The sequence below is a fragment of the Anguilla anguilla genome, chromosome 5 (assembly GCF_013347855.1).
Source record: "Anguilla anguilla isolate fAngAng1 chromosome 5, fAngAng1.pri, whole genome shotgun sequence".
In the NCBI taxonomy this organism is placed as follows: Eukaryota; Metazoa; Chordata; class Actinopteri; order Anguilliformes; family Anguillidae; genus Anguilla; species Anguilla anguilla.
This window is the reverse complement of record NC_049205.1, coordinates 1,490,790-1,515,000: the sequence shown is the minus strand read 5'-3', so window position 1 is coordinate 1,515,000 and position 24,211 is coordinate 1,490,790.

Here is a 24,211-nt window from a genome sequence, read left to right as displayed (position 1 = left end):
GACAAAAAAATGGCAGACCTACCTCAATGGATTAAATTTACCACATTTATAATAGTGGGCATGCTTTTACTCAAAACTCATTCATTATCCCAACCCCAAAACATATTTATGAAATATTTTTAAAGGAGGTTTTTATAGCACGTGATTACATTGAATGACCGATTTAAAAAATGGATACCGACTGATGAAATAAATTAATTTACACAATATATAATTCGTCTCCTGAGCGGTTTTGGAGAAAAAAAGGGAACTGTGGTCTCCAGGTTAGGTGTTGCTATAAATGGGACCTTTTAAATGTAAAAAAAAAAAAAAAAAAAGGTTTCCAACAGACAGAAGCTTTTGTTGCTGTAATTTCTTCTCTTGTGCAGCCTGATGTTCACAGCAATCGCAGACAGATCTATTCTCACAGGTCCTCAGTTACCGCACACGAAGCCGCGCAGGCTTTCGATCTCACGCTTTCTGAGCAGTTTTCCAACACGCACATCAACAGAGGAGGTGCCAGGAGCCACAAATAACAACAGTTGTTTAATTCTGCAGAATTATTATTTTTTCTTCAAAAAATACTTTGTGTGTTGTTCATGCGCTTATTTTGCGCCACGCTACTGTCCATCGCTGAGAGTTGCCTAACTTCTGGTTTACATTAAAGTGAATCTCTTGCTATTAAGTTGTTGAAAACAGGTGTTTAAGTTCTTTCAGAATTTGTTTTTTTATTTTTTATTACTTAAATTTATTCCTTAAGCACAAAGCACATTTGGTTCATTGATTTAATTTCAGTTACACGGAGGAAACATTTTCAGTAAGTTAGGAACTAACTTAATTTCATCAGTGAGTCCATAATGGAATCCATTTTAAAAAAGTAACCCCTTTTCTTAAGCAATTATGTGCCATGTAGCACTTTATGGAAAATGAAAGCTCTCGTTAATCTGCCGGAATGAAAGTCCAGGGACGTGGATGTGGGCATTTCTTTGTGGGATGCAAAATACGTTTGTGACATAAATGTGGCTCAAGAGGGTAAATCAGCCCTCAAGCCATTACAAGTCTTTAAATAAGAATTATTGACGGTTGCTATGTTACAGTGGCTGGTTGTTGCCGGAACAAAAGCCGGCACACAGGGATCTCCTAAGATGGCGTCTGAAAACTCTTGGGGCCTCATTTATAAAAATGTTGTTTTATAAAGATGGAATCTTAAGATTATTCCCCAAGTTATGCTTACGCTTGATTTCTAAAGACAACCGAGACCGAAAGGAGTTGCTTAATTTGGTATAAAGGGGTGTATCCGCTTTGGACACACCTGTGATATATAAATCTCAAACGAACCACTTCAATTTGAATGTGCTTTACAATTACCCTGTCTTGTGGGGCTAATAACAGCAATTTTCCTCTAAAAGGTTGCTTTTCAACGTTTCTTGCGGTCTTCATGCCTAAAATTTATTGTCAATTAAATGCTATTCTTAAATCATGCACACGATTCTCTTCAGAGATGCAGAAGTCCAGCACAGCCCTTAGATTTGAAATACCTTCACACAACCAGCAGGCAATTAATTTATGTCCACTTCACGCAGAGATGCAATCATTTCGACGTCAAAGTGGGATTTTTTAAATAAATGACTACGTAGTCATTAATCATTTTGTACTTCAGCCACTATTTAAGATACAATTTGTTCCTAATAAAATCTGGATAAATGAGGCCCCTGGTGTCTGGTGTGGCTCTAAGTCCAGACGCACGTTCGGATATGGGCTGGCATATCAGAGTTAAGAGGAATGTATGGCACCTGACTGCACAATGCATTAAATATCGCATGAGATGCAATATTTGCAAAATGCAGGCTTGTCGGCGCAGCGTCTCTCTGTGTCAGAAGTGCTTATAATAAACGCAAAAATCTGGTTGTTGCACTTTTAAAAAAAGTATTTTTCCCCATTTGAGATCTGTGTGCTGTTCTGCGGGGTCTATCCAATGTTTCTTTTAGAAGCTCTGAGTTTCCCTCCCATTGAAGTTGATCAGTTCATTAAAAAGACTAAGAGCGTTTTCCCTAATGGTCACTTGAACATTAACAGGGAAGTGCAGATTGCTTCACACTCTCAAATTAATTTGACTGCGGGGTGAAAAATAAAAAAAAAGTGGAAATAAGAAACATGAAAAACAACCTTTTCAGCCTTCTGGAATATTCTGATTAAGAAGGGACTTGTGATCTTTTTTTCCCAGGTTAATATGAGTGGTATTTTAGAAACCCTCTCATCTTAAAGGTCACGCAAAGCTGCGTGTGAAAACAGTGTCATATCTCCGCCATCCAGCTCACAGCTTCTCGTCTCTCCCCTCCACGACAAACTCCACTTCATCCGCCAAAGACTCGAGCCAAAGATCACATTTCCTGACTTTAAAACATTATTACTTTGTGGCTGTGTAAAAAGGGCCTTCTTTATATTTGTCTCCTGCACTGGGGGGAAATGGAGGCTATGTCGTAAGTTAATTATATATTAAATAAGCGAATAAACATTGTTTAAACGAGGTTAAAAGGGTGGCCAGGCTTTAAGGTAGGATTAATGAGCCAATTTCTCCAGATTTCCTTTTTCAGAAAGGAGAGCAGTAAAGATTTGTATGCTACTGTAGCAACACACCTTTTAATAAATATGGGGAGTCACTTTTCAATGACTTGCATAGCTACTATTGACATTTGCTTAGATGCAGATTTTTTATTTTGGATTGCGATATTGTCACAGAAATGCACCTCTTTGTTGGGTAGTGTGCACCAGGGCTTGGTTCAAGCCACAAAAAAATCTCTGGGTCTTCCCAGAAGCCTTGTTAATGGACACCTATTCCCACTTCCTTATTAAGTCTTCAAAACAGTCAGCAGGACTGTGGACAGATTAAACTCAAAGGGAGAGTGACGCATCTTGGAAGAGTATCACTGTCTGACTTTAAACAGTGGGAGACCAGATAGTATCCAACTCCATCAAGTAATGCTTTTATTTGAAGAACACTGCTTGGCAAACTGACAAAACTCGATTCAAGGTCTCCTTCGAGAAACCAGAGAAGAAGAACAAAATTCATCTTTTAGTTCTTCTTGGTGTGGGAATTCCTGGGAATTTTATACCAATATGATTTGCATCAAACATATTGCTGTCTCAGTGCCTTATTGTCCGTATCAAACTGACGGCTACAGCATCTATCTGACTAGACTACAGCTTTTTATTTGAGTAAAGCTTTGCTTTGTGGCCCCAGGAAACTACTACTCCTTTACATCCTCATTGATGATGTGTAGAGCTTTTCATTTGCAACATGTCTGCTTTTGTCCCATTAAGCGTTTTTCTCACATTGCAACACAAGTATTACTCACGCAAGGGCAGGCATCGGAGTGCGCTGTCCCTTTAAGACCGCAGCTCCTTTGTGGAATGGAAACAAACTATTAGAATCCCCGTTGTCTGAGAATATATTCATCCTGAACAAAGGCGGGAGATGTAATCGGATTAGGCCCGTTAGAGCTGACAAGGCTTGTGCCGGTCCCTGGAGCAGAAGAACACAGCCCCGTGCACTCTGTGTGTCATGTACTGCTACACTGCAGCAGGAGGTATGCGCCATATCGCCACACTGACATATCTTAAGGTTTTATGAGATGTAACTGGTACAATTTTGTGTTGCAGTAGTAAAAAAAAAAAAAAGGAACTACTAGGTTTTATGTCGGATATAAAAACCACCGAGAACATGCTTGAACGATAATTTGATTTGAAGTACTCTCTCTCTCTCTCTTTCTCTCTCTCTCTCTCTCTCTCTCTCTCTCTCTCCGACTCTCTCATTTTTCCTCTGTCAGATTTTTCCCAGCTTTTCCATTTCTCCTCTCTTGTTTAACTGGTAACAGTACAGCTCACTCCACAGCGTGTGAGGCCCTGTAGAGCTGCAGTCCGTGGCACTGCAGTTCTCCAGCACAGCGTCTCAAACTCGCAGTAAAAAAATGTATTTTTTTCCCCGCTTTCCTTTCATGACTTTCTGTCCCATTTTAAAGTTTCTCAGTCCAGCTGCCACTCGGAGTCTCTTTGGATTCCGCGCAGGCGTTCCGGAAGCTTCCCGGCTGTGTGAGGTAAGCGCCGCCGCGGTGCCGCTCGCTCCCTTTGATGTGCGGCAGGCCCGGTGCGGTAAATGAACCTTGTCTCACCTCTCCGGCTGTGACAGGTGAGCGTAGCGGGACGGGGTGCCGGGCGCTGACACCGCCGCGGGGAGATCTGAGGAAGCCGGGATTTGGCCCGGATTTTCGCCCAGACAAACGAGGAGGAGTTGTGGAGCTGGCGCCGCCCACGCCACAGACAGACAGACGAGCGGGCGGGCGGGCGGGCGGGCGGGCGGTAAGAGCGAGCGTTCTCCCCTCTGCCTCGCCGTCTCCCTCGCCACGCTTGACAACCCCGGAGAGATCTGAAGGTGTAGCGCCCAGCCTCCCAGCATGCACTGCACTGAGGCTGACAGTGTGACAACAAACGACTTCATTTTTGGATCTGTTCCACTCAAAGGCTTCTATTTTTTTTTTTTTAAACCACATTTGCTTCACCCATTTGCTTCAACCCTTTAAGGTTGTGAGGTCACAAACACGTGATTAGAACGTTCTTAACTGAACATTCTAATGCTGATGTCACAATCACTGCTGGTGACTGAAAGCAACGGAGTTCTAGAACACTGCCTTTCTGAACATTCCAAAAAAAAAACGGACTCCTCTAAAGGGTTAAGGAATCGGGCACGCTTTGCTTCTGCTTTCTACACAACATGTGCGGCTTTGAGGAATTTGGCAATCACAAACAAAAAACAACAACTGCTGGCTCGAATCTGTAAGGCTAATTTAAGGACAAAGTGTGCTGCAGTTAAGACGGAACAGAGGCAATTTGGGGCATTGTTCCATTTGAATAAAGGAGGAAAAGTGACTGTGATGATGCCATTTAAAATGTACAATTTAGATTTTGGTAGCACCCTAATTCTGCCTGTTCCTCTTCCCCGTAGTCATGGTAAAGAGCCACATTTTACTGCATTCATTAAAGCCCTCTCATTCTTTCACGTGTTAGACGGACAGCTGATTGGCCCATTCCTTTCAAACACTACAGGACAACAATTCCAATTTGTGTTTTATTATTCTGCACTCACTGATGACTTGTAATGGCGGCTGTGTGTCTCCTGCTGCTGTCCTGTCCATTTACAGGGAAACAAAGTGGCTGAACAAGAAAAAACAAGACATTTTGACAAACTGAGGAGAGTGATTTCTGCATTTGGGATTCTCCTTTGATGATAATGGGCCTTGTGGAATTGAATAACATACACGCTTATGAAATACCCAGCTGCTGGAAATTGTAAGCGCTTTCTAAACTCTGTGTGGCTACACTTGTAATGAGAATGCAAAATAGCTTGTGCTTTATGCAAAAACAGCAAATTCATTCAAATGTACACACGGTAAATATGATGTTAAATGATCTCTATTCAAGCACAATAGGACAGTACGCAGTGCAAAAGCAACATTTTTTTCATGCACTGCCTAGATCTTTTCACTTTGTATTCTTGAAAATCAGTACTTCATTGTCACCAGTATTCACCATAAAGAAGGCCAAAATGAGCATCTTCACCCTTATGATACATTGATACAGCTGCATGAAGTAAGTCTATCCAAAATAACGATGGCACTAAACTTCATGTTAGTGTCCTCTCTTAGTGGCCAAACACATCAACAGTAGCGGCGCAATGGATGGTGTTCTTTGCACGATGAACAGAGTCGGCTGTATTTTAGTTTGGTGAAGTTCTCTTCCTCTGTTCTGCAGGATGCTGTTGAGAAGCCATCTCAGCAGTGCACTGCACTCGTGTTGCGTAAGCATGCTTTTATAGCGCACGCTGCGCACCCAGAGTCAAAGGAGAAACTCTGCTCCATTCCATAGGATTTTATTGAATGAAGGACATTTAATATTTAGGAGATACTCTTGTGCCATTCAGCTGAAGTTGTCAGTGTTGTGTCTTACCCCCATTCTTCTCTTTTCAAACTTAGCCAAGGCCTCTTCTGAGGAACCACGAAATGTGAATTCACAAAACGGACCCTCGCATTCCACTACGCAGCCAGTCCCGCTCTTCCGGTGAGTAAGTGCCTTTCTCTCCTTCCGTCCTCCACCCTTTTCTCTCCCTCCGTCCTCCACCCTTTTCTCTCCCTCCGTCCTCCACCCTTTTCTCTCCCTCTGTCCTCCACCCTTTAATCCCCCTCTCCCGGAGGAGAGAGGCAAAGTGCACACACGTGGATAGCAGGTTTTTTTCCTCTCCCCTCTCTGCTCTCTGCCTCGCCGTTGGGGTCTAGTGGCTTTGTGTGGCGGGTCCTGCGGTGAAAAATCTATTTCCAATTCCTCCCGCGAGGTTTCGGAAAACAGCTCGCTCCGCGGGTGTGGGCGATGGGGGGGCGCGGGGGGGGAGTGGGGGGGGTGAACCTGCCGACAACTCGGGCAAACTTTTTTTTTACATTGTGGGGGGTGATGGGGAAAGGGGGGCGGGGACGGGGAGAGGGAGGGGAGGTTTCGCCCTCCTCGACAGTTGCCATGACGTTAATTAATCAGGTGACGGGGCGTGTCGGAGCTGTGACAGGGTGCTTAGGGACCGTGCCGCACTCTGTTGGTGGTAATAAGGGCAGGTTTTTTTCGGGAAGCCGAGGGGCCCGGAGAGCTGATTTCCGCCCCCCCCAGCCCCTCCGGATGCAGGCGGGATTAAAGGATCTTCACGCTGGCCTGCTAACGAGCCTGGGAGCAGCTCCCGAGCTCGGCGCGCACAGACCTCGTTTCAGAAAGCCATCGCTTCAGCCCATTTCTCACGGGGAGGCTCCTGATTGGCTCCTCCAAGGCCGCGGGACAAAGTTTCACCTTCTCTGGGAACCTGTCCTTGATTACCTGACAGACAAAACAACAGACACCAGAAACCCAGCTCTGGAAATAGCACAGACCTAAAAGAAAAAAAAAAACATTTATTTATTTATTTATTTGCTCAGACATCATATTCAGGTTTGGAAATGCCTACTGGTATAGCAGGATTAATTTATTGGATCATTCATTAATCAATGCACGTGATTAGAAGGTCAGCTTTCAAAACAAGATGAGACTAGCACTCTATTCACCTCACTGTATGACTATGTGCGATATGCACAACCGTTGCTGATATTAGACCTCTTTGTTTTCCAAACCAGATTTTTCATTCCGCCAGACGGATGACTCTGTCTCCAGTGGAATGGCTTCACCAAGCGCGCAGCAGTTGGAAAGCCAGCTTCCCTGTGGTAATCACATTTTAATAGGCTGCTTCGGCGCTGTCTTTAGCGCTGTATTATTGTTTAAAAAAGAGTAAAAAACGGGGCTTTCCTGCCCCTGAAGCCGGGCGATGTTTTATTCACGCTGTTATGAGGCGAGGGACGCGTCCGCAGTGGCGGCACGGTTTCGCCGCCGAGGCCAGAGGTTCTCTCTCCCGCCGCGGTGAGCGCGGCCCCGCCCGCATTCTTACTCCAGCGCTCTGAAGGACCCGTCATCTCGCCCCAGCCCTCGCCTGTCAGTCACAGGGGCCTCCGCAGGGAGGCCGCTTAGGCCCACCTGCGCGCGGGGGAAGATCCGAAAAGCTGCCAATAATGTCAGCGCCTCGCCGCCGGGACCCGGGGCTTCGCCCTGGCCTTTGGAAACTCCGGCTGAGCCGCGAAACTTTATCCTGAGCGAGTGGTGCGCTGATCCTCTAAAATGACAGGCGAGATCCCGCCATTTTTTTTTTTTCTTTTTTGACGAAATGAGGCCTGATAACAGGAAGACGTCGTGTTCTCCTGCCGCTCGGTCTCCGGGCTCCTTCCCCTACGGAGCGCCGTTAAATACCGCCAACGCCGAGCGGCCGTAGCCGGGGTTAACGGCGCTTTCAAACAGGCCGCCATTATCACGCCCGAGACCGCACTCACGCCAAGGCTGAACGACGGAGGCGTGTGATTGGCTGAAGAATCCTTCATCCTTCAGTCACTGCAGTTTAGGCTGGGCTGGGCTGGGCTGGGCTGTGCTGTGTGTGGGAATGCAGGTGTCAGTATGGGATGTGTGTGTGTGTGTGCGTGAGTTTGTGTGTGTGTGTATGTTAATGTGTGTGTGTGTGAGTGTATGTGTGTGTGCACTTGTGTGTGTGTGTGTGTGTTAGTGCGTGGTGTGTGCGTGTATGTGTGTTTGTGTGTGTGTGTGTGTTTGTGTGTGTGTGTGCGTGTATATGTGTGTGTGTGTGTATGTGTACATAAGGGAGGGGAGGGTTCTGTAGCCATCAGCATGCTACTTGAGTCCATCTGCCTTGGCGCCTGCCTGCCTAATTTCTCTCTCTCTCTCTCTCTTTCTCTCTCTCCATCTCTCCTCCCTGCCATGCTGCTCAGTTGTGACAGTAGCTGGTGTCCTTGATTGAGCTGAGGGAATCGTTGGGGAGGCAGGGGGGTTACCACAGACTCCGAGGGGGGGGGGACCCCGCATGCCCACCCAATAATCACGCCCCCAACACCAGCCTTTCCAACGGCACCCGCCATTATGTGCTGATTAGTGGGGAACTAGAGCTGAGCGGGGGGGTTTGGGGGGGGGGGGGGGTAGGACAGAGGAAGGATCCACTGGAGTGTGTGTGTGCCTGTGTGGAATAAATAATTCAAAGCATGCACTTTTCTTTCTCTCTCTCTCTCTCCCTCTAATTTGGCGGTAAAGAGCGAGGCCTGGCTTTCTGCGTGCAGTGGCGCAGGGAGGAGGAGGAGTGTCAGAGTGCGTAGGGGTCGAGCGCGGGGGGGGGGGGGGGGGGCGAGGTGGAAGGGAAACGTTAAGGTGCTGTTGCAGGTAAAGCATTATTTTTCCCCTAGGGGCTAATTGGTGGGTGATGTGTTCGGGCCCAGCTGCTAAATACAGTGCACAGCCACAGACAGCCTAAATACACCGCCATGAGCCTTTTTCAGTTAGCTTCCACAAAGCCTTTAAAAAACGCACAGCCAGGTGCTCATTACCGCCGAGCTCCATGACTTTTGAACGAGCGCTGTTCTTGGCTGCGGTTCCGTTGGCTCCTCCCTCTCAGAAGGTTCTCATGGCGGGATGGACATATAAATTACGTCTGCAGCACAGCCACAACCTGTAAGGATGAGCTGCAGTGCATCCTGGGTAATTATGAAAGAGGCCACGTTTATTCCAGACAACAAAAAGCTTGAGTCAGCTACACGTAATGACCCGGAACTCGTAACACGTGTGTGCGTAAAAGACGTGCGTGGTTAAATGTCAGGGGCTTAGGTTGAATGGCATGTGATACGTGTATCTGTCTTAGTTCCTTTCAAGAGGAAACAACAGTAGGATGATCAAAACCAGCAGCCCGTTGCACATCGTATGCTGGGTACTGTACTCAGGCCTGCTGGTGTCTCGTTGTCCTTCTGGCGACATCTCGCACCGATGGTCTGGCGAATCTGCCTTCGACTGGCTTTGGGTCAAAGCCTATGAACCCCCCCCCAAGGGAAGCCTCATCACAGATCACTCCAGCACCTTTGACTCTGTGTGCACCTGAGAGGAACGTCGAGGCCCATCCCTTCGCTCCAAACGTCCACTCTGCTGTGCTCTTTAAGCTAAGAAGCTGCCCAAACGCGGTCTGACAGGTAGACTCAGTCGCCGTGGCTGTCGATGGCCTGGCCCTCGTCCGTCTTTGCACTCCTTCCAAAGGGACCCAATTACAGGGCCACACAGCCAGGCCATTAAAACACAGAGCTGTACAGCGAAAATGCCAACCCCAACTTCCCTCCCACAGCTCATTTCTTTACTTATTTATTTATTTATTTTTGCGGTGGAGCTGGAAACTGAAACTAATTCCTGTCAGTTTTGGAACAGAGAGTGTCCTTAAAGGAGCAACATCGAAATCGAAAGACACGATTCGAGCCCGGAGACCCTTCGCCATGAGCAGACCCTCTGATCCCGCCCCCGCTGGGGCTCCGCCCATCATCGCCCCTTCATGCTCTCTCGACCCGCTGAAATTATTTCACACCGAAAAAAACAACAACAATTACATAGAAATTTGTTGTCTCCAGTAAGCATCAACCCTCAGGACATATTGGTTATGTAAAGAACTCCTGTATGGTATGCTCTGAATAATTTTACAAGGTCACAGAAATATTAAAAAATGGAGCAGAAAAAATAAACAAAATGTTGTCAACTTGATTATTTTTTTCAGGTTTGTAGTTTTTTTTTCAGTTTGGCTTTTATTAAAGGTTTAGAATTCTCATATTTCTTTCAGAATTCTGAATAATTTCTTTTTCGAACTTGACCCCTTTGTCAAGTGGACCCCTTTTAAAATGGATTTCTTCCAATTCTCATTTTTCTTTTTCTTTTTCAGATTCTTCATTTTTGTTTTTAAATTGTTTCTTTCTTTCTCTTCCCGGTTTCTGTTTCTCGTTCACCCCGTGCAGTTCTGCGGTTGAGTTCTGCAGCTTTAGAGACGCTTCACGCAGGAGGTCACTTCATTTAAAGATGGATGACGTTAAAATGAACGCACATTCAACCCTCAACTCGGGCACGTAATGTGATTTATTCCATCTAGATTCAGAAAATGTGCATTTTTAATCGCTCTTACTGTGGAGAGGTTGCCATAAATTACAGTGTCTTTGAAAGAGCAAAGAAGAGACTTCAGAATAAAAAGATTTCAGACATTATTTAACAATTCATTACAAGAGCAAAAGAAGCGCAGTCACCAGTAGGTTCTTAAGACAGGTTTAGCGTCTTGATTTGACCGACCGTCCTGAATCGACCGGAGGGGTAAACACTCTATGCAGCTGTTCAGGCCCAAACCCATCCCTGGGCCACACAATTCTAGTTAAAGATTTTTTAGGACATTAAAATTGTGCAGTATTGTTATTTATGTGTCTGCAGGTTGCCTGGTCCATGCGCCCCCCCCCGCCACCCCCCCGGTCTGCAATCGGCTAGTCCCCACACATTCTCGTTCAGGGCCACAGAAATCCTAGAGCCGGCTCGGCAACCATAAATCACAAAACAATAATCATACAGTAAATTCTGTGTATACTGCCTCCGAACCCCGCCAAACACAGGATTCTGAAATCGGGTGCGCTCTGCGACTCTAGTTTTGAATACTGGATACAAGGCTTGTAAATGGCGAGAATGAAGTCTTGCCATAAAACAGGTCTTGCATATCAAGAAGCTTTAATGCCTCGTCCAGAGGAATTTCTATCCCGCTATCGGTTTAGGCGTCCATCTTGAATGAAACAGCCCCGAGTCCAGTTGCTTTTGCCCATTTAAGTGAATAAATCTGTGGAGCCCAGCGTGAATTCGTTTATGAGCAGCGTTTGACTCAAACACACGGTCACGGCAGATAAGTACGCGTGGATACTTTCACCCACTGGTAAAATAATACTGTCACTGAAGCTGAAGTTGAACTGACTGAATTACACTCGTTTACTCGCAAGGAAATCTGTTCGGTTATAAACACAGGGCCCAGGGCAGCAGCTTAATTAATTGAAGGATCAGAGGGATCTTGGGTTTTATTATTATGCAGAATTACTGCTCCCCGAAACCTCCTGCGTGGGGGTCTGCCTGGTCCCCGAAACCTCCTGCGTGGGGGTCTGCCTGGTCCCCGAAACCTCCTGTGTGGGGGTCTGCCTGGTCCCCGAAACCTCCTGCGTGGGGGTCTGCCTGGTCCCCGAAACCTCCTGCGTGGGGATCTGCCTGGTCCCCGAAACCTCCCGCGTAGCCGCCCACGCTGCGCTAGCCGGTTGGAAGTGGTTTAAGGTAGATTTGGCCGCGTTCTGGGGTGTCATGGGGGGGGGGGGGTTTGCTTCCCGTGGCACCCCAGGGCCTTGGCATAGACTGCGGAAATAAAGGCCATATCAAACACAGAAGGGTCTGTTGCCTAGCGCTGGCATCACTCCAAGATCCGAAAATCGGACACGTTTTCGCACGGCTGGGGGAACGTGCGTCCTCATTTCTCTAATTTCCCACGCAGCTCCAAATTGCGGTAAATGGAAGCGATGATATTTTTCTAAAAAAAAAAAAAAAAAAAAAGAACCAGGCAGTTCAAAGTAATTATCGTCTAGCAGGTTTGTCAAAATAGCAGATGCTGGAACATTAAGCTTTCCGAATGAATGTTCTTGATGTAAAAACAGAGACAGATTTATTCCTTTCTTTATTTATTTTCTTGATTTCCCTTTCTGTTGCACTGCCCTTGCTGGAATACCAAAACAGCGACGCAGAAACCGCTCTGTTCCTGTTTCGGTCTGTGACAAGCGCTCCTGGCCGTCTTTCAAAGCCGTGGATTGATAATCCCAGAAGAAGCCCAGGGGTGAGCTGTGGGCAATGCCAGCACAGTCACTCAGAGCTCTGAAAATGAACAGCAGCACTGGCTGCTCATGTGGGCGGGGGGGTGGGGGGTGGTCCTGTTTCCTCCTGGAGAGCCTGTTTTAATTTTGTTCGTACTTTTTGGTTCTATGGATGGGGGGGGGGGGGCAATAAGAATCTGTGGCCTCCTTGAGCCATTTCCTTCAGTACACACTCGTGTGTCTTTTGGGAGGGGGGGTCGGGGGGGTTGGCGTTCAACTAGCCGAGAAAGTGAAGATGAATAGCATGTCAATAACACCGAATCCCCCCCCCGCCCCCCCCCTTTGCTTCGATTGCCCTACTTTCCCGCGTCTAATAATGGGATTTTATTACACCTCTCACTTCGATTAATTAATCTACTGAGGGACTGGCTGACTGTGACATGATATTTCATGTTTATGTGGTTCTGAAACATTCCTTTTTATCAGGCAAAGAAACAAATGGCATGAGTAACGAGCTCATAAATAACCCAGAATCAGTCCGCGCTCCTCCCCGGCCCCCTTACTTCCTCTCTCCACCGCCGGCAGATCCAGGCCGAAGCCCGGCGTCTGCCTGCCTGCCGCGGCGGCGTTCGCGGCGGCGCTCGCGGCTTCCTGCAGTTCGCTATATCAGAATGAAATACGGAGGGGGGGGGGAGATAATAAAAATGCAAGTCACTGTGCCTTTCATCTCACGTTTTTACTTGAAGGTCACATTGGACTGAAATAATTAAAAACAATAATAAAACTGTTATTTGAGCAGAAGCGTGCTTCTCCAGTTCTTATTTCCGCAGAGATGAGGTCCCCGTCCTCGCCGGTGCTGCAGGGGGGAGAGCTCAGCCGCTCTCAGGCACGTGAGATTTCAGTTCCTCTCCAAACGGGCCGTGACGCATACGCCAAAGGGGTTAATGTTGCAGAACAGCTAAGCCTCACCTGAGCGGCTTCCTGTCTCACAGAGCAATGACTGTATGGTGCTTTATTAAAAACAGAATTGGTGAAAATGTGCACGGTGAATGTGTGTGTGTGTGTGTCTGGTGTATGTGTGTGTGTATGTCTGTGTGTGTGTGTGTGTGTGTAGCGAGAGGATCTGTGAAATCGTTGTAAATCATATTTACATATGGGGTCTTTGTATTTTTTTTAATTTACTATAGTCTCTCTCTCTCTCTCTCTCTCTCTCTCTTTTTTTTCTTTCTCTCTCTCTCTGCCCCCCTCCCTCACCCCCACCCCTTCCCCTAATGTAGCTGAATGTAGTATGTGGGTCATTGTGGACTTTGCAGAGTGTAAATTTGGAGTTACTTTCACCTCAAAGTAATGGGGTTCTGCTGTAACTGAGAGAAACATACAGCATTAACTGTAAAACAGCTCAATAATAGTGTTTTATCCGGAGAGACAGATGGACAGTAAAGTGCGTCCATGCTAACTCCGTCTGCAGGTGCAGCTTCATGAATTGCGTTTATTTTGCCAGCACTATTTTACTATCCTTGAGAATACGTGCTGTGTTTCCCCTGGAGGAAGTGCTTTGCACAGGATTGAACAGTCGGCCAAATCAAATTCAGGCTTTTAAATGTGAAACTCCTGGCATGTCAAATGCAATTAGATGTTTTTTCAAATGAGCTATAGAGTAATTCCGGACAAAAAAAAAAAAATCATTAAAAACGATACTTTATTCAACAAACTGCAGGCATCACAATACCACACCAGTAACAAAGCACAGCAAGACAATTGATCATTAATAACAATAATAAAAGCATTTTGTTCATCTGGGAGATGAATAATAGGTTTTGCCGGTGGTTTGTTTGCACGCAGATTGTTCAGATGGACTGCGGGAACAGAACAGCTCCAGTGAAAACGGCAGCAGCACGTTCGGTGCTTATCGATCGGATCTCCGCTCTTTCAGGATTTGTGTGCTAATATCCCGTTTTGCTCGCTTGTTGTCGAGGTCCACGCTGTCTGCGTCGGACCTGTCAGTTCTGTTGACGTTTATGGTCGTCATGGTGATTTGCTTGCGGTATAATTTGCTTTCCTAGGCTTGGAAATCAGGTCGAACAAATTTGCACATTTTCCTCTTCTGTTTAGATAAGTCACTGCACTCATCGGTATTTCACTTTCTGTGACAGCAGAGCACATGTTCTCACCGTTTCCGGCGCGTTCCCGGAAAGGCTTCTCCCTGTGCGCCCAAACCGGTTTCACAGAATCGTGGGTAAATAAAAAGTGTTAATTTTGCACAGGAAGTGAAAGAACGATGGCCGTCACCTCTGGGTATGAAAGCCCGATTCTGTTCAGAGCACCAGTTTCCTCAAGGCTGCAGACAGGAGACGTGGCGCAAAGCCAAGGTTCTTTTTTTCTTCTTCTTGTTATTTCAGTTCCCCCCCCCCCCCCCCCCCCCCAGAATTCCCCAGGGCCTGTTTTCCCAGACACCTTGTAAAAGCAGGAAAAGAATTACCGCGCCACATGGCTCGTGATTTCACAAACATATGTTGCTTCGCTGTAGCGATGATTTATGCTTCAGGGTCCTACTGTAGCCCGTGTGGTCAACTCATTTTTTATTTTTTTTTTTGCCATGGGAGTCAAGTCACTTGTTTTGGAGCCTCGGCTGCAAGGCCTGCAGTATGATGAAGCACCAGCGCATCAGTACTAATGTGGGAGAGACCTCCGCACTCCATCAGAGAGGTTCTGGTTTCACAAGCCAGTGACGCGTGTGCTGTGTTGTGCCATCGGAACGTATGCAGCTATACAGTACTTCTGAATCGGTTATTTCATGCGGACGGCCAACATTTTGTTTGGCTAACAGTACTGTTTCTCGCTGTTCTTACTCAAAGCAGAAAGGGCTTCACCCTGTTTTATGAGGCTGAGTCAGCCTACTTCCAACAAAAAGCATTCAGGTCGTACTAACCCAGGGGTGACCAGCCCAGGTCCTGGAGAGCCGCAGGGTCTGCTGGTTCTTATTTTCACTCGGCACTTAATTGATCAGTTAAAGCAGGTGATTTTGCCGTTAACTTTGGTCTAAGTGGCTGTTGTATTTATGGTAAAAATGAAAACCAGCAGACCCTGATCCACCCCCCCGTACTGTCCAATCCACATCCATCCGCATCTTTATCTCACCTGCGCGTGCCGTTGCCTTGCATTGGGCCAGCCGCGCTGCATTTCCTTTGGGCTCAAATCGAGTGACATCGGCGGTGAGCAGTCGGGTGTTGACAGAGAATGCGTTTCCATAGCAACCACACAAACCGGAAATCCATCCATCTACCCGCTCATCCTGGTCAGGGTCGTGGGGGGGTGCTGGAGCCTATCCCAGCATGCATTGAGAGGGAGGCAGGAAATCACCCTATAAGTACTGAAAAAAAGAAGAAATAAACATGGCAGTAGTCTCATGTTTACCAAAAATAGGGTGGACGGAGTGGCAGTGTGGTGTAGTGGCTAGGGAACTGGGGTTATAAAGGGGGTTATACTGACCTTATATATAAGATTTAAGGGCCAATTCTCAGATGAGGTTCTGCCATTGTAGCCTCTGGCAAAGTACTTAACCTCAATTGCTTCAGTAAATATCCAGCTGTTTAATAAATGCTTTGTGACTTAAAAAAAATAAAAATCAGTAAATCACTGTGGATAACAACATCTGAGAAATTCCCACCTGTAGCTTTGCCCGGTCTCTGCATGTGGGATCGACGTTCCCCCTGTAACTGAGCACAAGGGAACAGAATTCCTGATTTCTGTTCTTCCCTCCACCAATCAGAACTCCACATCTGTGACCACGATGTTCAGTTTATAGGTTTGTCTGAACCTTTTGTTGGAGGACACTGATAATGTCTTATCTGGGTGAAACAATTGTAGAGTCTAAATAATATAAATGTATTAACAAAACAAAAAAAAATCAATTCGCAAGTTCAATTTGCAAGGGCCTTGCATTGAACATAATAATATCCCTGTTGAATCGTGGATATAGGCCCTGTATAGGAACTTTGCAGATCCTCCAGCCTTATATATTGGCATGTTATCATCAAATCGTCTGGTTGCTTTATCATAACAAGCATGGGATTGTCATCGTGGCGCAGAAATCAGAGATTGGTTTGGGTGAAATTAGTATTCCTCTATCACAGAGCCCCCATGACTCCTGACTGATTCCCTCTCACCCCCAACAGCCATGCGAGAGGAATCTGTCAGGAGTCAGGCTCACCGTGATCACCTGTAGGAGGTGAAACCACACCTTGGCGTGACCGCCAGAAGCTCACGGTATGGATTCCCCATATCTGAGCACGACTATAGATGACTGTTCTCAGGGATTTTCAATCAATTGAAGTAAACCTTCTACACAAATTCACGGCTATTATAGCTATACAGCTGTACTGTGCCAAAGCATAAACATGATCCTGCATGGTTTAATCCCCGCTGATATTTATTTTCCTGCTTTATTCTGAAACACTATATTTTAATAACGGTGTGACAGAGACGCATGCTATCGGCTCGGTAGCCAGCCTCCCCGGGCTGCTCTGTGTTGATGAGGTAATAAATGGTGGGGACTGCGGTTTGTGGCTCCTGCATAAAACATTACAATAACTTCCCCTCTTCTGCTTCCTTTGTTTGATGCAAATTGTCTTTGATCAGCAAAATTAAAATACTAAATTAGTCTTAATTCCCCCGGTGGACAGAACCGCATAACGCGAGTTATTTTTTCATATTAAACTTTAAATCAAATTTATTTTCCCTTATAAAGATGTTGAAACAGCCAAAATACCCGCGTCTTACCTCTACAGATATGGAGTTCCCTGATAAAAAGAAAAGAGAAATTGGTAAAACAAATTAAGCTGTGATTCCCCCCTCGCCCCCTGATTCTCTGGCTGTTGTTGTGAAGAGCATTAACCACCAGGTGACCTGACTGCTTATTCTCTGGTTCCAGGGATCTCTTAATGAGCTCCAGCCAAGCTTCCCGGCGTGCCCGGAATCCTCTTGGTTTTTGGAGAGCCGTAGCTTCCGGCGCCGGTGACCATCAGCGCCCCCCCCCGTCCGCCGCCTGGCCTCAGCGCCCCTCCGTCCGCCATTTTGAGCAGGTCTGTCCACTCACATGTGACTCTGTTGTGTGTTGCGGCCCTGGCCCAGACTCAATGCCTTCTGCCCTTCTCAAAAGCAGCATTCGGCTGACGTGCGCCTTCCTCGTTCCGAACGTGGGGGCGCGGGTTTGAGAAAGGGGGCGTTTGCGTACCCCGCCATCAGATTTGGTTTTTGATTAGCGTTGCGACGCCTCTTTGTCATGTGACTCGGGACCCGTCCTGCCCGTCCTGCCGCGGTACCAGGTGATTAAACACCGCCCGGCTGAACGGTACCCCGGGACTGAGGCGAATTTACAGGGGTACACCTGGGAGGAGCGCAGGAGCCCCACGCTTCGGCGACTCTGTCCCCCCGAAAAAAATAAAGGAAAAAGCAAAGATTTAGCGAACAAGAAGAAACACGGACGTACGCACAGAGCCTGTAACTGCGCCCGCCGACCTTTCAATTCCCTGCTGCCATATTTGTAACCACATCTTACAAGCCCATGTTACATGTTGGTTTGGCTACTGTCATTTACATTCGCGCACTCTGGATAACCTGCGCTCTTCCTTCTGTCAGCAGTATCACTGTGCCGTGACCACTGAAGGATTTGCGGTTCCTTATCTTTAAATAGTCGCCCCCATCGCTCACACGCAAGACCTCTACAGCACTCTGCATAAATTATACCGGCTCTTTGGCCCCTATTAGATGATGCATGTTTAAATGGAGCTATAAAGTCACTGCTTTCAATCAGCATTTGTACTTGGAAATGAAATGAACACTTTTTCTTACAAACTCCTTGTACAGCAATTATACTTTTACTTTTGCTTTGTGTCTATACATGCAGCACTGTGTTTATCATCAAACAATTATTATTTCAGGAAGGTAAACCCTTAGGCAACTTGGGGATTTGCTGTGTACAGCTAAGCTTATGGAAATATACAGATATATTTTGTGCAAAGAATACTGAGAATGGAAAGAATGGTTTTAAAGACTTAGGGAAATATCGATGTGAGATTTATTGATTGGGGGCTGATATGCTGCAATTAAGCACTTTTCATCGTGGCAGTCACCCCCCCCCCCCACCGCCCCGGTCTCTGCCTGACTCACGTGGATTTCAGAAAATTGCTTGGCAGATTAAATCTCTGCCTTGCGGGGACGGCGGTGTCAGGTGATGCGCTGGGCGCGGGTAGCGAGGTAACCCGTCGGGTTTGATGGAGGTTGGCACGGGGTTGGCGCAGTCAGGGTGGCAGATCTGGGGGTGACAGGCACAGCAGGGCGTCAGCTGTCTCGCAGAGTCGTTCGGTTCCCCCGTGTCGACACGCCCGAGTCCGACCTGCTGCTTATTCTTTTTTATTTTTTTTGTATAACCAGGTGCAAAACTTGCGTGGCCCGGATTAATCAATGTGCGGCAGGAGCCTAATTTATCACACCGGTGGGAAAGTGGAGACGTACAGAGAAAAGTTGACAGGTACATCGAGAAGTTGAAGGAGTGAAGTTGCTGTAAACCTACTTCTACGAAGTTTAAAGAACTTGCTGAAGAAGTTAGATCATTTTGAAACAGCCTGCAAACACAATCAGACAGAATTAGACACAATCACGATCACAATCACGATCACAATTACAGTCAGCTACGAACCCTGACAGATGTTCCAAATGCTGAGACTAAGAATCAAAAGGTTTAAAGAACACGTAAACATGTTATGAAGTGTGCCTATCAATTCTGTCATTGAAACCCGACATCTAAATTTGGTTTTGTTTATAGAGTTTGTTTCTGAAGTATTTTGCAAGTTGCTTTCAGAGCATCTCTGATAAATTGTGGAAAGCTACGGTATGCCCTCGTCCATCAGTGGACTTAAGAACATTGTCTTGTTAAGGACAAAACTGTTTGCCAGCCCAGCCTGCAGTTTGAGAGTTTAAAAGATTTCATGTTTAAAAGATTTTTGGTGAATTACAGTTTTGTAGAGCTCGTGACTCTCGATGGGACTCTGTGGTATTAATCTGTTCCATTTCCCAGAAATCATGGGGAAGTAAACGTAAGATTCACGGATGCGCCTCACACCGCCCACTCACCTTCGTGTTGAATTTTAAGTTTTGCAGTGAACTGCGAGAGCTGTGAATATTAACAAGCGGTAGATGTCTCAGGACTTGCAGCTTTACCTGTTTGTTGCTGTTTCTCTTACTGTTGTCGGTATATTGCAGGAGGGTGTTAGACGAAACCAGCACAAGGTGTGTGCCAGGGGAAATAAAGCCCCTGGTGTCTGACCTTTGACCTCCCGAGATATTCCACTGCTGGTCCCAGGTTAAGACCGACGCGGTTTAGTCGACAGTCCGTCGTCGTTTGGGCCGGTGCCCCCGAACCACGAGGGACACGGGGGCTGCTAGATGGCCGAGGGGTTTTTTAAAAAGGCGGGAAACAGGGCAAGCAGCCCCAGCGAGGAGCAGAGCTTATTATCGCAGCTATGGAGCAGAGGCCCTGCTGCGGCCGGTGTGCTGCTGTTATGACTGCCGTTATTATTATCGCTGCTATTGTGTGACAGGCCGCCTCGGGAACACGTCTGACCATACCATCAGAAGAGCGCGGGCGGTGCCCCAGCGGGTCGCCCAAATTAATAGCCGGACGGCGGCATCATTGAGGGCATTCTCTCAGCTGTGTGGGGTGCGCAGGTCCCCGCTAACACACAAAAGAAAGAGAAAAAAGAAAAAATGTGTTTGAAGCCTCTGGTCGCTGCAGTGCGTGTGTACATTAGTCACCTGCAGTGCGCGTGTACATTAGTCACCTGCAGTGCGTGTGTATGTTAGTCACCTGCAGTGCGCGTGTACATTAGTCACCTGCAGTGCGTGTGTACATTAGTCATCTGCAGTGCGTGTGTATGTTAGTCACCTGCAGTGCGCGTGTACATTAGTCACCTGCAGTGCGCGTGTACGTTAGTCACCTGCAGTGCGTGTGTATGTTAGTCACCTGCAGTGCGTGTGTATGTTAGTCACCTGCAGTGCGTGTGTATGTTAGTCACCTGCAGTGCGTGTGTATGTTAGTCACCTGCAGTGCGCGTGTACATTAGTCACCTGCAGTGCGCGTGTATGTTAGTCACCTGCAGTGCGCGTGTACATTAGTCACCTGCAGTGCGCGTGTACATTAGTCACCTGCAGTGCGTGTGTATGTTAGTCACCTGCAGTGCGTGTGTACATTAGTCACCTGCAGTGCGCGTGTATGTTAGTCACCTGCAGTGCGCGTGTACATTAGTCACCTGCAGTGCGTGTGTACATTAGTCACCTGCAGTGCGTGTGTACATTAGTCACCTGCAGTGCGCGTGTACATTAGTCACCTGCAGTGCGCGTGTACATTAGTCACCTGCAGTGCGCGTGTATGTTAGTCACCTGCAGTGTGCGTGTATGTTAGTCACCTGCAGTGCGTGTGTACTTTAGTCACCTGCAGTGCGCGTGTATGTTAGTCACCTGCAGTGCGCGTGTATGTTAGTCACCTGCAGTGCGCGTGTATGTTAGTCACCTGCAGTGCGCGTGTACGTTAGTCACCTGCAGTGCGTGTGTATGTTAGTCACCTGCAGTGCGTGTGTACATTAGTCACCTGCAGTGCGCGTGTATGTTAGTCACCTGCAGTGCGCTTATACATTAGTCACCTGCAGTGCGTGTGTACATTAGTCACCTGCAGTGCGTGTGTACATTAGTCACCTGCAGTGCGCGTGTACATTAGTCACCTGCAGTGCGCGTGTACATTAGTCACCTGCAGTGCGCGTGTATGTTAGTCACCTGCAGTGTGCGTGTATGTTAGTCACCTGCAGTGCGTGTGTACTTTAGTCACCTGCAGTGCGCGTGTATGTTAGTCACCTGCAGTGCGCGTGTATGTTAGTCACCTGCAGTGCGTGTGTACTTTAGTCACCTGCAGTGCGCGTGTATGTTAGTCACCTGCAGTGCGCGTGTACGTTAGTCACCTGCAGTGCGCGTGTATGTTAGCTACGTTAGCAGACGCCGTGGAGGGGGCGTGGTCAGATGCGTGGATAGTCGTCAGGTTGCCATGTAACAAAGTGTTTGGCCCGCACTGTTTTTACAAGCCTATATCTTCCCCCGTTTTGAGCAGGAGCGCTGGCTGGCTAAGCGGCGGCAGGAATTCCTACCGCGTGCCTGTTAGAAGAGAGAGCGGGTTTTAAACTGGGGGAAAGTGTGGTTTTTAAACTGGGGGAGAGTGCCGTTTTTAAACTGGGGGAGAGGGCGGTTTCTAAACTGGGGGAGAGGGCGGTTTTTAAACTGGGGGAGAGTGCGGTTTTTAAACTGGGGGAGAGTGCGGTTTTTAAACTGGGGGAGAGTGCGGTTTTTAAACTGGGGGAGAGTGCGGGTTTTAAACTGGGGGAGAGTGCCGTTTTTAAACTGGGGGAGAGTGCCGTTTTTAAACTGGGGGAGAGTGCCGTTTTTAAACTGGGGGAGAGTGCCGTTTTTAAACTGGGAGAAAGACATTCTCTGTGTCAGCGCTACCCATCCCTGGCACAGGACATGCAGAGCTATGGAGCGTGCTGCCTTTTGCTGTTACTCAGTATTTAATAGATCAATTAAAGCAGTTTGTTACGCACTTAGCTCCCCTCGGCTGGGTTCTGAGATCTAAACCGCTTATTTAAGGACTGATAAGCAGTGGAACCTGCGCACCTTGAGACTCTCCAAGAACCAGACAGAATGCTACTGGCTTTCATTTGGTAAAATCAACAACCATTTGTAATACATGGATTTCTACGCACTTGCAAAAAGTGGCTAAATATCACACAATGCAACGTTGTAATTGGCTGGTCTGTGCAGGGGGGCAAAGCCACTTAACCCTCTCTCATATCTGAAAGGGCCCGGAGAACACGCCGCGCGGGAAACTGGTATAAAACCCTTTCGAACGGAGCGATCGTTGTCCCTGTCAGTCAGAACGCCACCTGCCAACATCTCTGTAACAACGCAGCTCCTAGTCACCCAGCAGCAAGAGGGCTAGAGCACCCTGACATGTGTTCTCATTATAAGCTTATTCTGCTCTACTCTATTTGTTCTATTCTATTCTACCACACGCACATACACACACACACACACACACACACACACACACACGTATATTTTTTACCACACTTGAAAAAATGTTATTACACATACAAATGTACACATTTGAAAAGTTCAGGGACTTCCGATATATTCCACTCTTTTTTCAAAAGCTGACAAAGCATGTAGGCTGTTATTTAAAAGTAAAAAATGAGTGTATACTTCTTCATCTGAACGGGCAAGATATTTCGGTCCAATGAACATATACCATCGTAATGAGCATACGCACTGAACATAGACATTTTATTATGGCAGTTCAAAAAAGAAAAGGAAAAATATGCATGCACTTTTAATTGAGCTTATGCATGCACTATGCTCAAACTGGCCACACTCAGAGCTTGATGAATCTGTGTATTTTCTTGTCGGACATGGCTGTACACACGTCGAACACGTCTGTGATGTTTTGATGAATGAGGGCCTTTTCTAAGCATATTTTTCCACCGCAGAGCTAAGAGCGTGTGGGTGGATGAACGAGGGGGGGAAAAAGTGAAGTGGGTGGAGCAAAGTGAAATTACAGAGGAGAGGAAAAGTGGATGACGGATAGTGCAGAGAGCAGCGCAAACGCTGGGGATGCTGAGGGGCGCTACTGCTTTGGGAATGCAACAGAAGATGTGTAGCACAGAAAGGGAAATGTACAGATATTTACTCATTTACAGGAGCTTTAGTCTTGCATGCTATATTTTACAGAATGGATCAGTGGTGCACAATTTAGTCTTGGATGATTGGATAGTATTTAGGATTTTAATCCAGCCAATCCCAACTTAATTTTCTAAACGGCTGTATGCACCAATGATAACTCATATTGAGCCACAGACAAACCTCTCCCTTAAGGATACATGCTCAGCCTGAAGCTATTGCTCCTGACTTTATCAAAGCTGTCGTATCAAATAAATTATTAGTCTAATTAAGTTATTAAGAGTAAAAACTGGCATCATTATAGTGATGCATTTTTTTTTGCATCACTATAAGCCCCCAGTTCAAAACAAAAAAAAACAAAAAACTACAACTTTTTTTAACATGTTGGGTAACGGAAAGCCTGCACCCTAAAAGCTCTGCACAAAGGCTTGTGTGTTGGAGTGCTATTTAAAAGCAGCGACCGTGCTGACTTCCTCTCTGTGTGGAAAAGTAGAAGGACCTGCTCCTTTGAATGAGGCTCGAGGTAATCTATCACCCACGATCTAGTCCACTTAGCGGATACCTGCTACGGCTGGCTTCTCTGGTGCGCAGAGATGTGGTGTGCTGGAGTAAGACATGCGGTGGGTTCACTGCAGAATTCAGATGCACCCCTAGCATGCTACGCTAGGCGCTAGCGCCGCTGTTCAGCTTCCTGCTCTACGCCCTGACTCGGTCAGCCGCTATTGGCTGCGGGCTTTTGCGCGAGCACTTGATGAAACCCCGTGTAATTAGTCAGCCGCTCAGGGCTTCTGAAAGAGTGAAATATTAAGAGATCGATCGCTGTGGATGGAAGGGTCAGGGGCAAGTCAAGCCGTTGTTTTCTTTTTTTCTTTTTCTTTTTCGCTCTGCTTTTACCGATAGACCAGTTGCCAAAGCGACATTCATCTTTCCGCAGTGGAGCTAGCCCGTGAGCTATTGAGCGCGGCGGGTTGAAGGACTTTCAGCTTCGGCTGAATAAAAGTGCGAGATTTGATTTTCATTTTCATGTTTCTTGCATTTAACCCTTTGGGGGAACAAGACTGTGTGTGTGTGTGCGTGTGCGTGTGCGTGCATGTGCGTGTGTGTGTGCATGTGTGAGTGTGTGCACGTGTGTGTGCGTGTGTGAGTGGGTGTGTGTGTGT